The sequence below is a fragment of the Hydractinia symbiolongicarpus genome, chromosome 8 (genome assembly GCF_029227915.1).
Source record: "Hydractinia symbiolongicarpus strain clone_291-10 chromosome 8, HSymV2.1, whole genome shotgun sequence".
In the NCBI taxonomy this organism is placed as follows: Eukaryota; Metazoa; Cnidaria; class Hydrozoa; order Anthoathecata; family Hydractiniidae; genus Hydractinia; species Hydractinia symbiolongicarpus.
In genome coordinates this window covers 95,287-107,946 of record NC_079882.1, presented here as the reverse complement: position 1 = coordinate 107,946, position 12,660 = coordinate 95,287, and positions in this window count along the sequence as shown.

Sequence of the window (12,660 nt, the reverse complement as noted above, 5' to 3'; positions counted from 1 at the left end):
AAACCCATTTCCCGAACGATTTTTTAAATTATTTTTTCACCAGTAAAACGCATGAGACTTGTAGTTTTCAAAAATGTTTTCATTTTTTTTGAGACGCTTAATAAAATAAGTTTAATCGGCGGCAAAGGAAAACCCGCGATTTCCCGTAAATCCCGGACTCGGCCCGTATAGTCAAAATTATACAAAGAAAGTACCCAGGGAGTAAACTCATTTCCTGAACGATTTTTTAAATTATTTTGTCATCACTAAAACGCATGAGACTTGTAGTTTTCAAAAATGTTTTCATTTTTGATGAGACGCTGAATAGAAGAAGTTTAATTGCCGGCACAAGAAAACCCGCGATTTCCCGTAAATCCCGGACTCGGCCCGTATAGTCAAAAGTATATAAAGAAAGTACCCAGGGAGTAAACCCATTTCCGGAACGATTTTTTAAATTATTTTTTCACCAGTAAAACGCATGAGACTTGTAGTTTTCTAAAATGTTTTCATTTTTTATGAGACGCTGAATAAAATAAGTTTAATCGCCGGCAAACGAAAACCCGCGATTTCCCGCAAATCCCGGACTCGGCCCGTATAGTCAAAAGTATACAGAGAAAGTACCCAGGGAGTCAACTCATTTCCCGAACGATTTTTTAAATTATTTTTTCATCACTAAAACGCATGAGACTTGTAGTTTTCAAAAAATTTTCATTTTTGATGAGACACTGAATAAAAGAGGTTTAATCGCCGGTAAAAGAAAACACGCGATTTCCCGTAAACCCCGGAGTCGGCCCGTATAGTCAAAAGTATACAAAGAAGGTACGCAGGGAGTAAACTCATTTCCCGAACGATTTTTTAAATTTTTTTTTCAGCACTAAAACGCATGAGACTTGTAGTTTTAAAAAATGTTTTCATTTTTGATGAGACACTGAATAAAAGAAGTTTAATCGCCGGCAAACGAAAACCCGCGTTTCCCGTAAACCCCGGAGTCGGCCCGTATAGTCAAAAGTTTACAAAGAAAGTACCCAGGGAGTAAACTCATTTCCTGAACGATTTTTTAAATTATTTTTTCATCACTAAAACGCATGAGACTTGTAGTGTTCAAAAAAAAATTTATTTTTGATGAGACGCTGAATAAAAGAAGTTTAATCGCCGGCAAACGAAAACACGCGATTTCCCATAAATCCCGGACTCGGCCGGCATAGTCAAAAGTTTACAAAGAAAGTACCCAGGGAGTAAACTCATTTCCTGAACGATTTTTTAAATTATTTTTTCATCACTAAAACGCATGAGACTTGTAGTTTTCAAAAATATTTTCATTTTTTATGAGACGCTGAATAAAAGAAGTTTAATTGCCGGCAAACGAAAACCCGCGATTTTCCGTAAATCCCGGACTCGGCCTGTATAGTCAAAAGTATACAAAGAAAGTACCCAGGGAGTAAACTCATATCCCGAACGATTTTTTAAATTATTTTTTCATCACTAAAACGCATGAGACTTGTAGTTTTCAAAAATATTTTCATTTTTGATGAGACGCTGAATAAAAGAAGTTTAATTGCCGGCAAACGAAAACCCGCGATTTTCCGTAAACCCCGGAGTCGGCCCGTACAGTCAAAAGTACACAAAGAAAGTACCCAGGGAGTAAACTCATTTCCTGAACGATTTTTTAAATTATTCTTTCATCACTAAAACGCATGAGACTTGTAGTTTTCAAAAATGTTTTCATTTTTGATAAGACGCTGAATAAAAGAAGTTTAATTGTCGGCAAACGAAAACCCGCGATTTCCCGTAAATCCCAAGTCCAGCCCGCATAGTCAAAAGTTTACAAAGAAAGTACCCAGGGAGTAAACTCATTTCCTGAACGATTTTTTAAATAATTTTTTCATCACTAAAACGCATGAAACTTGTAGTTTTCAAAAATGTTTTCATTTTTGATGAGACGCTGAATAAAAGAAGTTTAATTGCCGGCAAACGAAAACCCGCGATTTTCCGTAAATCCCGGACTCGGCCCCTATAGTCAAAAGTACACAAAGAAAGTACCCAGGGAGTAAACCCATTTCCCGAACGATTTTTTAAATTATTTTTTCACCAGTAAAACGCATGAGACTTGCAGTTTTAAAAAATGTTTTCAGTTTTTTTGAGACGCTGAATAAAATAAGTTTAATCGCCGGCAAACGAAAACCCGCGATTTCCCGTAAATCCCGGACTCGGCCTGTATAGTCAAAAGTATACAAAGAAAGTACCCAGGGAGTAAACTCATTTCCGGAACGATTTTTTAAATTATTTTTTCATCACTAAAACGCATGAGACTTGTAGTTTTCAAAAAAATTTTCATTTTTGATGAGACGCTGAATAAAAGAGGTTTAATCCCCGGTAAACGAAAACACCCAATTTCCCGTAAATCCCGGACTCGGCCCGTATAGTCAAAAGTATACAAAGAAAGTACCCAGGGAGTAAACTCATTTTCTGAACGATTTTTTTAATTATTTTTTCATCACTAAAACGCATGAGACTTGTAGTTTTCAAAAATGTTTTCATTTTTGATGAGACGCTGAATAAAAGAAGTTTAATTGCCGGCAAACGAAAACCCGCGATTTCCCGTAAATCCCAGACTAGGCCCGCATAGTCAAAAGTTTACAAGGAAAGTACCCAGGGAGTAAACGCATTTCCTGAACGATTTTTTAAATTATTTTTTCATCACTAAAACCCATGAGACTTGTAGTTTTCAAAAATGTTTTCATTTTTGATGAGACGCTGAATAAAAGAATTTTAATTGCCGGCAACCGAAAACCCGCGATTTTCCGTAAATCCCGGACTCGTCCCGTATAGTCAAAAGTACGCAAAGAAAGTACCCAGGGAGTAAACCCATTTCCCGAACGATTTTTTAAATTATTTTTTCACCAGTAAAACGCATGAGACTTGTAGTTTTCAAAAATGTTTTCATTTTTTTTGAGACGCTGAATAAAATAAGTTTAATCGCCGGCAAAGGAAAACCCGCGATTTCCCGTAAATCCCGGACTCGGCCCGTATAGTCAAAAGTATACAAAGAAAGTACCCAGGGAGTAAACTCATTTCCTGAACGATTTTTTAAATTATTTTTTATCACTAAAACGCATAAGACTTGTAGTTTTCAAAAATGTTTTCATTTTTGATGAGACGCTGAATAGAAGAAGTTTAATTGCCGGCACACGAAAAACCGCGATTTCCCGTAAATCCCGGACTCGGCCCGTATAGTCAAAAGTATATAAAGAAAGTACCCAGGGAGTAAACCCATTTCCGGAACGATTTTTTAAATTATTTTTTCACCAGTAAAACGCATGAGACTTGTAGTTTTCAAAAATGTTTTCATTTTTTATGAGACGCTGAATAAAATAAGTTTAATCGCCGGCAAACCAAAACGCGCGATTTCCCGCAAATCCCGGACTCGGCCCGTATAGTCAAAAGTACACAGAGAAAGTACCCAGGGAGTAAACTCATTTCCCGAACAATTTTTTAAATTATTTTTTCAGCACTAAAACGCATGAGACTTGTAGTTTTCAAAAATGTTTTCATTTTTGATGAGACGCTGAATAAAAGAGGTTTAATCCCCGGTAAACGAAAAAACGCAATTTCCCGTAAATCCCGGACTCGGCCCGTATAGTCAAAAGTATACAAAGAAAGTACCCAGGGAGTAAACTCATTTTCTGAACGATTTTTTTAATTATTTTTTCATCACTAAAACGCATGAGACTTGTAGTTTTCAAAAATGTTTTCATTTTTGATGAGACGCTGAATAAAAGAAGTTTAATTGCCGGCAAACGAAAACCCGCGATTTCCCGTAAATCCCAGACTAGGCCCGCATAGTCAAAAGTTTACAAGGAAAGTACCCAGGGAGTAAACGCATTTCCTGAACGATTTTTTAAATTATTTTTTCATCACTAAAACCCATGAGACTTGTAGTTTTCAAAAATGTTTTCATTTTTGATGAGACGCTGAATAAAAGAATTTTAATTGCCGGCAACCGAAAACCCGCGATTTTCCGTAAATCCCGGACTCGTCCCGTATAGTCAAAAGTACACAAAGAAAGTACCCAGGGAGTAAACCCATTTCCCGAACGATTTTTTAAATTATTTTTTCACCAGTAAAACGCATGAGACTTGTAGTTTTCAAAAATGTTTTCATTTTTTTTGAGACGCTGAATAAAATAAGTTTAATCGCCGGCAAAGGAAAACCCGCGATTTCCCGTAAATCCCGGACTCGGCCCGTATAGTCAAAAGTATACAAAGAAAGTACCCAGGGAGTAAACTCATTTCCTGAACGATTTTTTAAATTTTTTTTTCATCACTAAAACGCATGAGACTTGTAGTTTTCAAAAATGTTTTCATTTTTGATGAGACGCTGAATAGAAGAAGTTTAATTGCCGGCACACGAAAACCCGCGATTTCCCGTAAATCCCGGACTCGGCCCGTATAGTCAAAAGTATATAAAGAAAGTACCCAGGGAGTAAACCCATTTCCGGAACGACTTTTTAAATTATTTTTTCACCAGTAAAACGCATGAGACTTGTAGTTTTCAAAAATGTTTTCATTTTTTATGAGACGCTGAATAAAATAAGTTTAATCGCCGGCAAACGAAAACGCGCGATTTCCCGCAAATCCCGGACTCGGCCCGTATAGTCAAAAGTATACAGAGAAAGTACCCAGGGAGTAAACTCATTTCCCGAACGATTTTTTAAATTATTTTTTCATCACTAAAACGCATGAGACTTGTAGTGTTCAAAAAAAAATTATTTTTGATGAGACGCTGAATAGAAGAAGTTTAATTGCCGGCACACGAAAAACCGCGATTTCCCGTAAATCCCGGACTCGGCCCGTATAGTCAAAAGTATATAAAGAAAGTACCCAGGGAGTAAACCCATTTCCGGAACGATTTTTTAAATTATTTTTTCACCAGTAAAACGCATGAGACTTGTAGTTTTCAAAAATGTTTTCATTTTTTATGAGACGCTGAATAAAATAAGTTTAATCGCCGGCAAACCAAAACGCGCGATTTCCCGCAAATCCCGGACTCGGCCCGTATAGTCAAAAGTATACAGAGAAAGTACCCAGGGAGTAAACTCATTTCCCGAACAATTTTTTAAATTATTTTTTCAGCACTAAAACGCATGAGACTTGTAGTTTTCAAAAATGTTTTCATTTTTGATGAGACGCTGAATAAAAGAGGTTTAATCCCCGGTAAACGAAAAAACGCAATTTCCCGTAAATCCCGGACTCGGCCCGTATAGTCAAAAGTATACAAAGAAAGTACCCAGGGAGTAAACTCATTTTCTGAACGATTTTTTTAATTATTTTTTCATCACTAAAACGCATGAGACTTGTAGTTTTCAAAAATGTTTTCATTTTTGATGAGACGCTGAATAAAAGAAGTTTAATTGCCGGCAAACGAAAACCCGCGATTTCCCGTAAATCCCAGACTAGGCCCGCATAGTCAAAAGTTTACAAGGAAAGTACCCAGGGAGTAAACGCATTTCCTGAACGATTTTTTAAATTATTTTTTCATCACTAAAACCCATGAGACTTGTAGTTTTCAAAAATGTTTTCATTTTTGATGAGACGCTGAATAAAAGAATTTTAATTGCCGGCAACCGAAAACCCGCGATTTTCCGTAAATCCCGGACTCGTCCCGTATAGTCAAAAGTACACAAAGAAAGTACCCAGGGAGTAAACCCATTTCCCGAACGATTTTTTAAATTATTTTTTCACCAGTAAAACGCATGAGACTTGTAGTTTTCAAAAATGTTTTCATTTTTGATGAGACGCTGAATAAAAGAGGTTTAATCCCCGGTAAACGAAAAAACGCAATTTCCCGTAAATCCCGGACTCGGCCCGTATAGTCAAAAGTATACAAAGAAAGTACCCAGGGAGTAAACTCATTTTCTGAACGATTTTTTTAATTATTTTTTCATCACTAAAACGCATGAGACTTGTAGTTTTCAAAAATGTTTTCATTTTTGATGAGACGCTGAATAAAAGAAGTTTAATTGCCGGCAAACGAAAACCCGCGATTTCCCGTAAATCCCAGACTAGGCCCGCATAGTCAAAAGTTTACAAGGAAAGTACCCAGGGAGTAAACGCATTTCCTGAACGATTTTTTAAATTATTTTTTCATCACTAAAACCCATGAGACTTGTAGTTTTCAAAAATGTTTTCATTTTTGATGAGACGCTGAATAAAAGAATTTTAATTGCCGGCAACCGAAAACCCGCGATTTTCCGTAAATCCCGGACTCGTCCCGTATAGTCAAAAGTACACAAAGAAAGTACCCAGGGAGTAAACCCATTTCCCGAACGATTTTTTAAATTATTTTTTCACCAGTAAAACGCATGAGACTTGTAGTTTTCAAAAATGTTTTCATTTTTTTTGAGACGCTGAATAAAATAAGTTTAATCGCCGGCAAAGGAAAACCCGCGATTTCCCGTAAATCCCGGACTCGGCCCGTATAGTCAAAAGTATACAAAGAAAGTACCCAGGGAGTAAACTCATTTCCTGAACGATTTTTTAAATTTTTTTTTCATCACTAAAACGCATGAGACTTGTAGTTTTCAAAAATGTTTTCATTTTTGATGAGACGCTGAATAGAAGAAGTTTAATTGCCGGCACACGAAAACCCGCGATTTCCCGTAAATCCCGGACTCGGCCCGTATAGTCAAAAGTATATAAAGAAAGTACCCAGGGAGTAAACCCATTTCCGGAACGACTTTTTAAATTATTTTTTCACCAGTAAAACGCATGAGACTTGTAGTTTTCAAAAATGTTTTCATTTTTTATGAGACGCTGAATAAAATAAGTTTAATCGCCGGCAAACGAAAACGCGCGATTTCCCGCAAATCCCGGACTCGGCCCGTATAGTCAAAAGTATACAGAGAAAGTACCCAGGGAGTAAACTCATTTCCCGAACGATTTTTTAAATTATTTTTTCAGCACTAAAACGCATGAGACTTGTAGTTTTAAAAAATGTTTTCATTTTTGATGAGACACTGAATAAAAGAAGTTTAATCGCCGGCAAACGAAAACCCGCGATTTCCCGTAAACCCTGGAGTCGGCCCGTATAGTCAAAAGTTTACAAAGAAAGTACCCAGGGAGTAAACTCATTTCCTGAACGATTTTTTAAATTATTTTTTCATCACTAAAACGCATGAGACTTGTAGTGTTCAAAAAAAAATTTATTTTTGATGAGACGCTGAATAAAAGAAGTTTAATCGCCGGCAAACGAAAACACGCCATTTCCCGTAAATCCCGGACTCGGCCGGCATAGTCAAAAGTTTACAAGGAAAGTACCCAGGGAGTAAACGCATTTCCTGAACGATTTTTTAAATTATTTTTTCATCACTAAAACCCATGAGACTTGTAGTTTTCAAAAATGTTTTCATTTTTGATGAGACGCTGAATAAAAGAATTTTAATTGCCGGCAACCGAAAACCCACGATTTTCCGTAAATCCCGGACTCGTCCCGTATAGTCAAAAGTACAAAAAGAAAGTACCCAGGGAGTAAACCCATTTCCCGAACGATTTTTTAAATTACTTTTTCACCAGTAAAACGCATGAGACTTGTAGTTTTCAAAAATGTTTTCATTTTTTTTGAGACGCTGAATAAAATAAGTTTAATCGCCGGCAAAGGAAAACCCGCGATTTCCCGTAAATCCCGGACTCGGCCCGTATAGTCAAAAGTATACAAAGAAAGTACCCAGGGAGTAAACTCATTTCCTGAACGATTTTTTAGATTATTTTTTCATCACTAAAACGCATGAGACTTGTAGTTTTCAAAAATGTTTTCATTTTTGATGAGAAGCTGAATAGAAGAAGTTTAATTGCCGGCACACGAAAACCCGCGATTTCCCGTAAATCCCGGACTCGGCCCGTATAGTCAAAAGTATATAAAGAAAGTACCCAGGGAGTAAACCCATTTCCGGAACGATTTTTTAAATTATTTTTTCACCAGTAAAACGCATGAGACTTGTAGTTTTCAAAAATGTTTTCATTTTTTATGAGACGCTGAATAAAATAAGTTTAATCGCCGGCAAACGAAAACGCGCGATTTCCCGCAAATCCCGGACTCGGCCCGTATAGTCAAGAGTATACAGAGAAAGTACCCAGGGAGTAAACTCATTTCCCGAACGATTTTTTAAATTATTTTTTCATCACTAAAACGCATGAGACTTGTAGTTTTCAAAAAAATTTTCATTTTTGATGAGACACTGAATAAAAGAGGTTTAATCGCCGGTAAACGAAAACACGCGATTTCCCGTAAACCCCAGAGTCGGCCCGTATAGTCAAAAGTATACAAAGAAGGTACGCAGGGAGTAAACTCATTTCCCGAACGATTTTTTAAATTATTTTTTCAGCACTAAAACGCATGAGACTTGTAGTTTTAAAAAATGTTTTCATTTTTGATGAGACACTGAATAAAAGAAGTTTAATCGCCGGCAAACGAAAACCCGCGATTTCCCGTAAACCCTGGAGTCGGCCCGTATAGTCAAAAGTTTACAAAGAAAGTACCCAGGGAGTAAACTCATTTCCTGAACGATTTTTTAAATTATTTTTTCATCACTAAAACGCATGAGACTTTTAGTGTTCAAAAAAAAATTTATTTTTGATGAGACGCTGAATAAAAGAAGTTTAATCGCCGGCAAACGAAAACACGCGATTTCCCGTAAATCCCGGACTCGGCCGGCATAGTCAAAAGTTTACAAAGAAAGTACCCAGGGAGTAAACTCATTTCCTGAACGATTTTTTAAATTATTTTTTCATCACTAAAACGCATGAGACTTGTAGTTTTCAAATATGTTTTCATTTTTGATCAGACGCTGAATAAAAGAAATTTAATTGCCGGCAAACGAAAACCCGCGATTTCCCGTAAATCCCAGACTCGGCCCGCATAGTCAAAAGTTTATAAAGAAAGTAACCAGGGAGTAAACTCATTTCCTGATCGATATTTTAAATTATTTTTTCATCACTAAAACGCATGAGACTTGTAGTGTTCAAAAAAAAATTTATTTTTGATGAGACGCTAAATAAAAGAAGTTTAATCGCCGGCAAACGAAAACACGCGATTTCCCGTAAATCCCGGACTCGGCCGGCATAGTCAAAAGTTTACAAAGAAAGTACCCAGGGAGTAAACTCATTTCCTGAACGATTTTTTAAATTATTTTTTCAGCACTAAAACGCATGAGACTTGTAGTTTTAAAAAATGTTTTCATTTTTGATGAGACACTGAATAAAAGAAGTTTAATCGCCGGCAAACGAAAACCCGCGATTTCCCGTAAACCCTGGAGTCGGCCCGTATAGTCAAAAGTTTACAAAGAAAGTACCCAGGGAGTAAACTCATTTCCTGAACGATTTTTTAAATTATTTTTTCATCACTAAAACGCATGAGACTTGTAGTGTTCAAAAAAAATTTATTTTTGATGAGACGCTAAATAAAAGAAGTTTAATCGCCGGCAAACGAAAACACGCGATTTCCCGTAAATCCCGGACTCGGCCGGCATAGTCAAAAGTTTACAAAGAAAGTACCCAGGGAGTAAACTCATTTCCTGAACGATTTTTTAAATTATTTTTTCAGCACTAAAACGCATGAGACTTGTAGTTTTAAAAAATGTTTTCATTTTTGATGAGACACTGAATAAAAGAAGTTTAATCGCCGGCAAACGAAAACCCGCGATTTCCCGTAAACCCTGGAGTCGGCCCGTATAGTCAAAAGTTTACAAAGAAAGTACCCAGGGAGTAAACTCATTTCCTGAACGATTTTTTAAATTATTTTTTCATCACTAAAACGCATGAGACTTGTAGTGTTCAAAAAAAAATTGATTTTTGATGAGACGCTGAATAAAAGAAGTTTAATCGCCGGCAAACGAAAACACGCGATTTCCCGTAAATCCCGGACTCGGCCGGCATAGTCAAAAGTTTACAAAGAAAGTACCCAGGGAGTAAACTCATTTCCTGAACGATTTTTTAAATTATTTTTTCATCACTAAAACGCATGAGACTTGTAGTTTTCAAAAATGTTTTCATTTTTGATGAGACGCTGAATAAAAGAAATTTAATTGCCGGCAAACGAAAACCCGCGATTTCCCGTAAATCCCAGACTCGGCCCGCATAGTCAAAAGTTTATAAAGAAAGTAACCAGGGAGTAAACTCATTTCCTGATCGATATTTTAAATTATTTTTTCATCACTAAAACGCATGAGACTTGTAGTGTTCAAAAAAAAATTTATTTTTGATGAGACGCTGAATAAAAGAAGTTTAATCGCCGGCAAACGAAAACACGCGATTTCCCGTAAATCCCGGACTCGGCCGGCATAGTCAAAAGTTTACAAAGAAAGTACCCAGGGAGTAAACTCATTTCCTGAACGATTTTTTAAATTATTTTTTCATCACTAAAACGCATGAAACTTGTAGTTTTCAAAAATGTTTTCATTTTTGATGAGACGCTGAATAAAAGAAATTTAATTGCCGGCAAACGAAAACCCGCGATTTCCCGTAAATCCCAGACTCGGCCCGCATAGTCAAAAGTTTATAAAGAAAGTACCCAGGGAGTAAACTCATTTCCTGATCGATTTTTTAAATTATTTTTTCATCACTAAAACGCATGAGACTTGTAGTTTTCAAAAATGTTTTCATTTTTGATGAGACGCTGAATAAAAGAAGTTTAATTGCCGGCAAACGAAAACCCGCGATTTTCCGGAAATCCCGGACTCGGCCCGTATAGTCAAAAGTACACAAAGAAAGTACCCAGGGAGTAAACCCATTTCCCGAACGATTTTTTAAATTATTTTTCCACCAGTAAAACGCATGAGACTTGTAGTTTTTAAAAATGTTTACATTTTTGATGAGACGCTGAATAAAATAAGTTTAATCGCCGGCAAAGGAAAACCCGCGATTTCTCGTAAATCCCGGACTCGGCCCGTATAGTCAAAAGTATACAAAGAAAGTACCCAGGGAGTAAACTCATTTCCTGAACGATTTTTTAAATTATTTTTTCATCACTAAAACGCATGAGACTTGTAGTTTTCAAAAATGTTTTCATTTTTGATGAGACGCTGAATAAAAGAAGTTTAATTGCCGGCACGCGAAAACCCGCGATTTTCCGTAAATCCCGGACTCGGCCCGTATAGTCAAAAGTACACAAAGAAAGTACCCAGGGAGTAAACCCATTTCCCGAACGATTTTTTAAATTATTTTTTCACCAGTAAAACGCATGAGACTTGTAGTTTTTAAAAATGTTCACATTTTTAATGAGACGCTGAATAAAATAAGTTTAATCGCCGGCAAACGAAAACACGCGATTTCCCGTAAATCCCGGACTCGTCCCGTATAGTCAAAAGTTTACAAAGAAAGTACCCAGGGAGTAAACTCATTTCCTGAACGATTTTTTAAATTATTTTTTCATCACTAAAACGCATGAGACTTGTAGTTTTCAAAATTGTTTTCATTTTTGATGAGACGCTGAATAAAAGAAATTTAATTGCCGGCAAACGAAAACACGCCATTTCCCGTAAATCCCAGACTCGGCCCGCATAGTCAAAAGTTTATAAAGAAAGTACCCAGGGAGTAAACTCATTTCCTGATCGATTTTTTAAATTATTTTTTCATCACTAAAACGCATGAGACTTGTAGTGTTCAGAAAAAAATTTATTTTTGATGAGACGCTGAATAAAAGAAGTTTAATCGCCGGCAAACGAAAACACGCGATTTCCCGTAAATCCCGGACTCGGCCGGCATAGTCAAAAGTTTACAAAGAAAGTACCCAGGGAGTAAACCCATTTCCCGAACGATTTTTTAAATTATTTTTTCACCAGTAAAACGCATGAGACTTGTAGTTTTTAAAAATGTTTACATTTTTGATGAGACGCTGAATAAAATAAGTTTAATCGCCGGCAAAGGAAAACCCGCGATTTCCCGTAAATCCCGGACTCGGCCAGTATAGTCAAAAGTTTACAAAGAAAGTACCCAGGGAGTAAACTCATTTCCTGAACGATTTTTTAAATTATTTTTTCATCACTAAAACGCATGAGACTTGTAGTTTTCAAAAATGTTTTCATTTTTGATGAGACGCTGAATAAAAGAAATTTAATTGCCGGCAAACGAAAACCCGCGATTTCCCGTAAATCCCAGACTCGGCCCGCATAGTCAAAAGTTTATAAAGAAAGTAACCAGGAAGTAAACTCATTTCCTGATCGATATTTTAAATTATTTTTTCATCACTAAAACGCATGAGACTTGTAGTGTTCAAAAAAAAATTTATTTTTGATGAGACGCTGAATAAAAGAAGTTTAATCGCCGGCAAACGAAAACACGCGATTTCCCGTAAATCCCGGACTCGTCCCGTATAGTCAAAAGTTTACAAAGAAAGTACCCAGGGAGTAAACTCATTTCCTGAACGATTTTTTAAATTATTTTTTCATCACTAAAACGCATGAGACTTGTGGTGTTCAAAAAAAAATTTATTTTTGATGAGACGCTGAATAAAAGAAGTTTAATCGCCGGCAAACGAAAACACGCGATTTCCCGTAAATCCCGGACTCGGCCGGCATAGTCAAAAGTTTACAAAGAAAGTACCCAGGGAGTAAACTCATTTCCTGAACGATTTTTTAAATTATTTTTTCATCACTAAAACGCATGAGACTTGTAGTTTTCAAAAATGTTT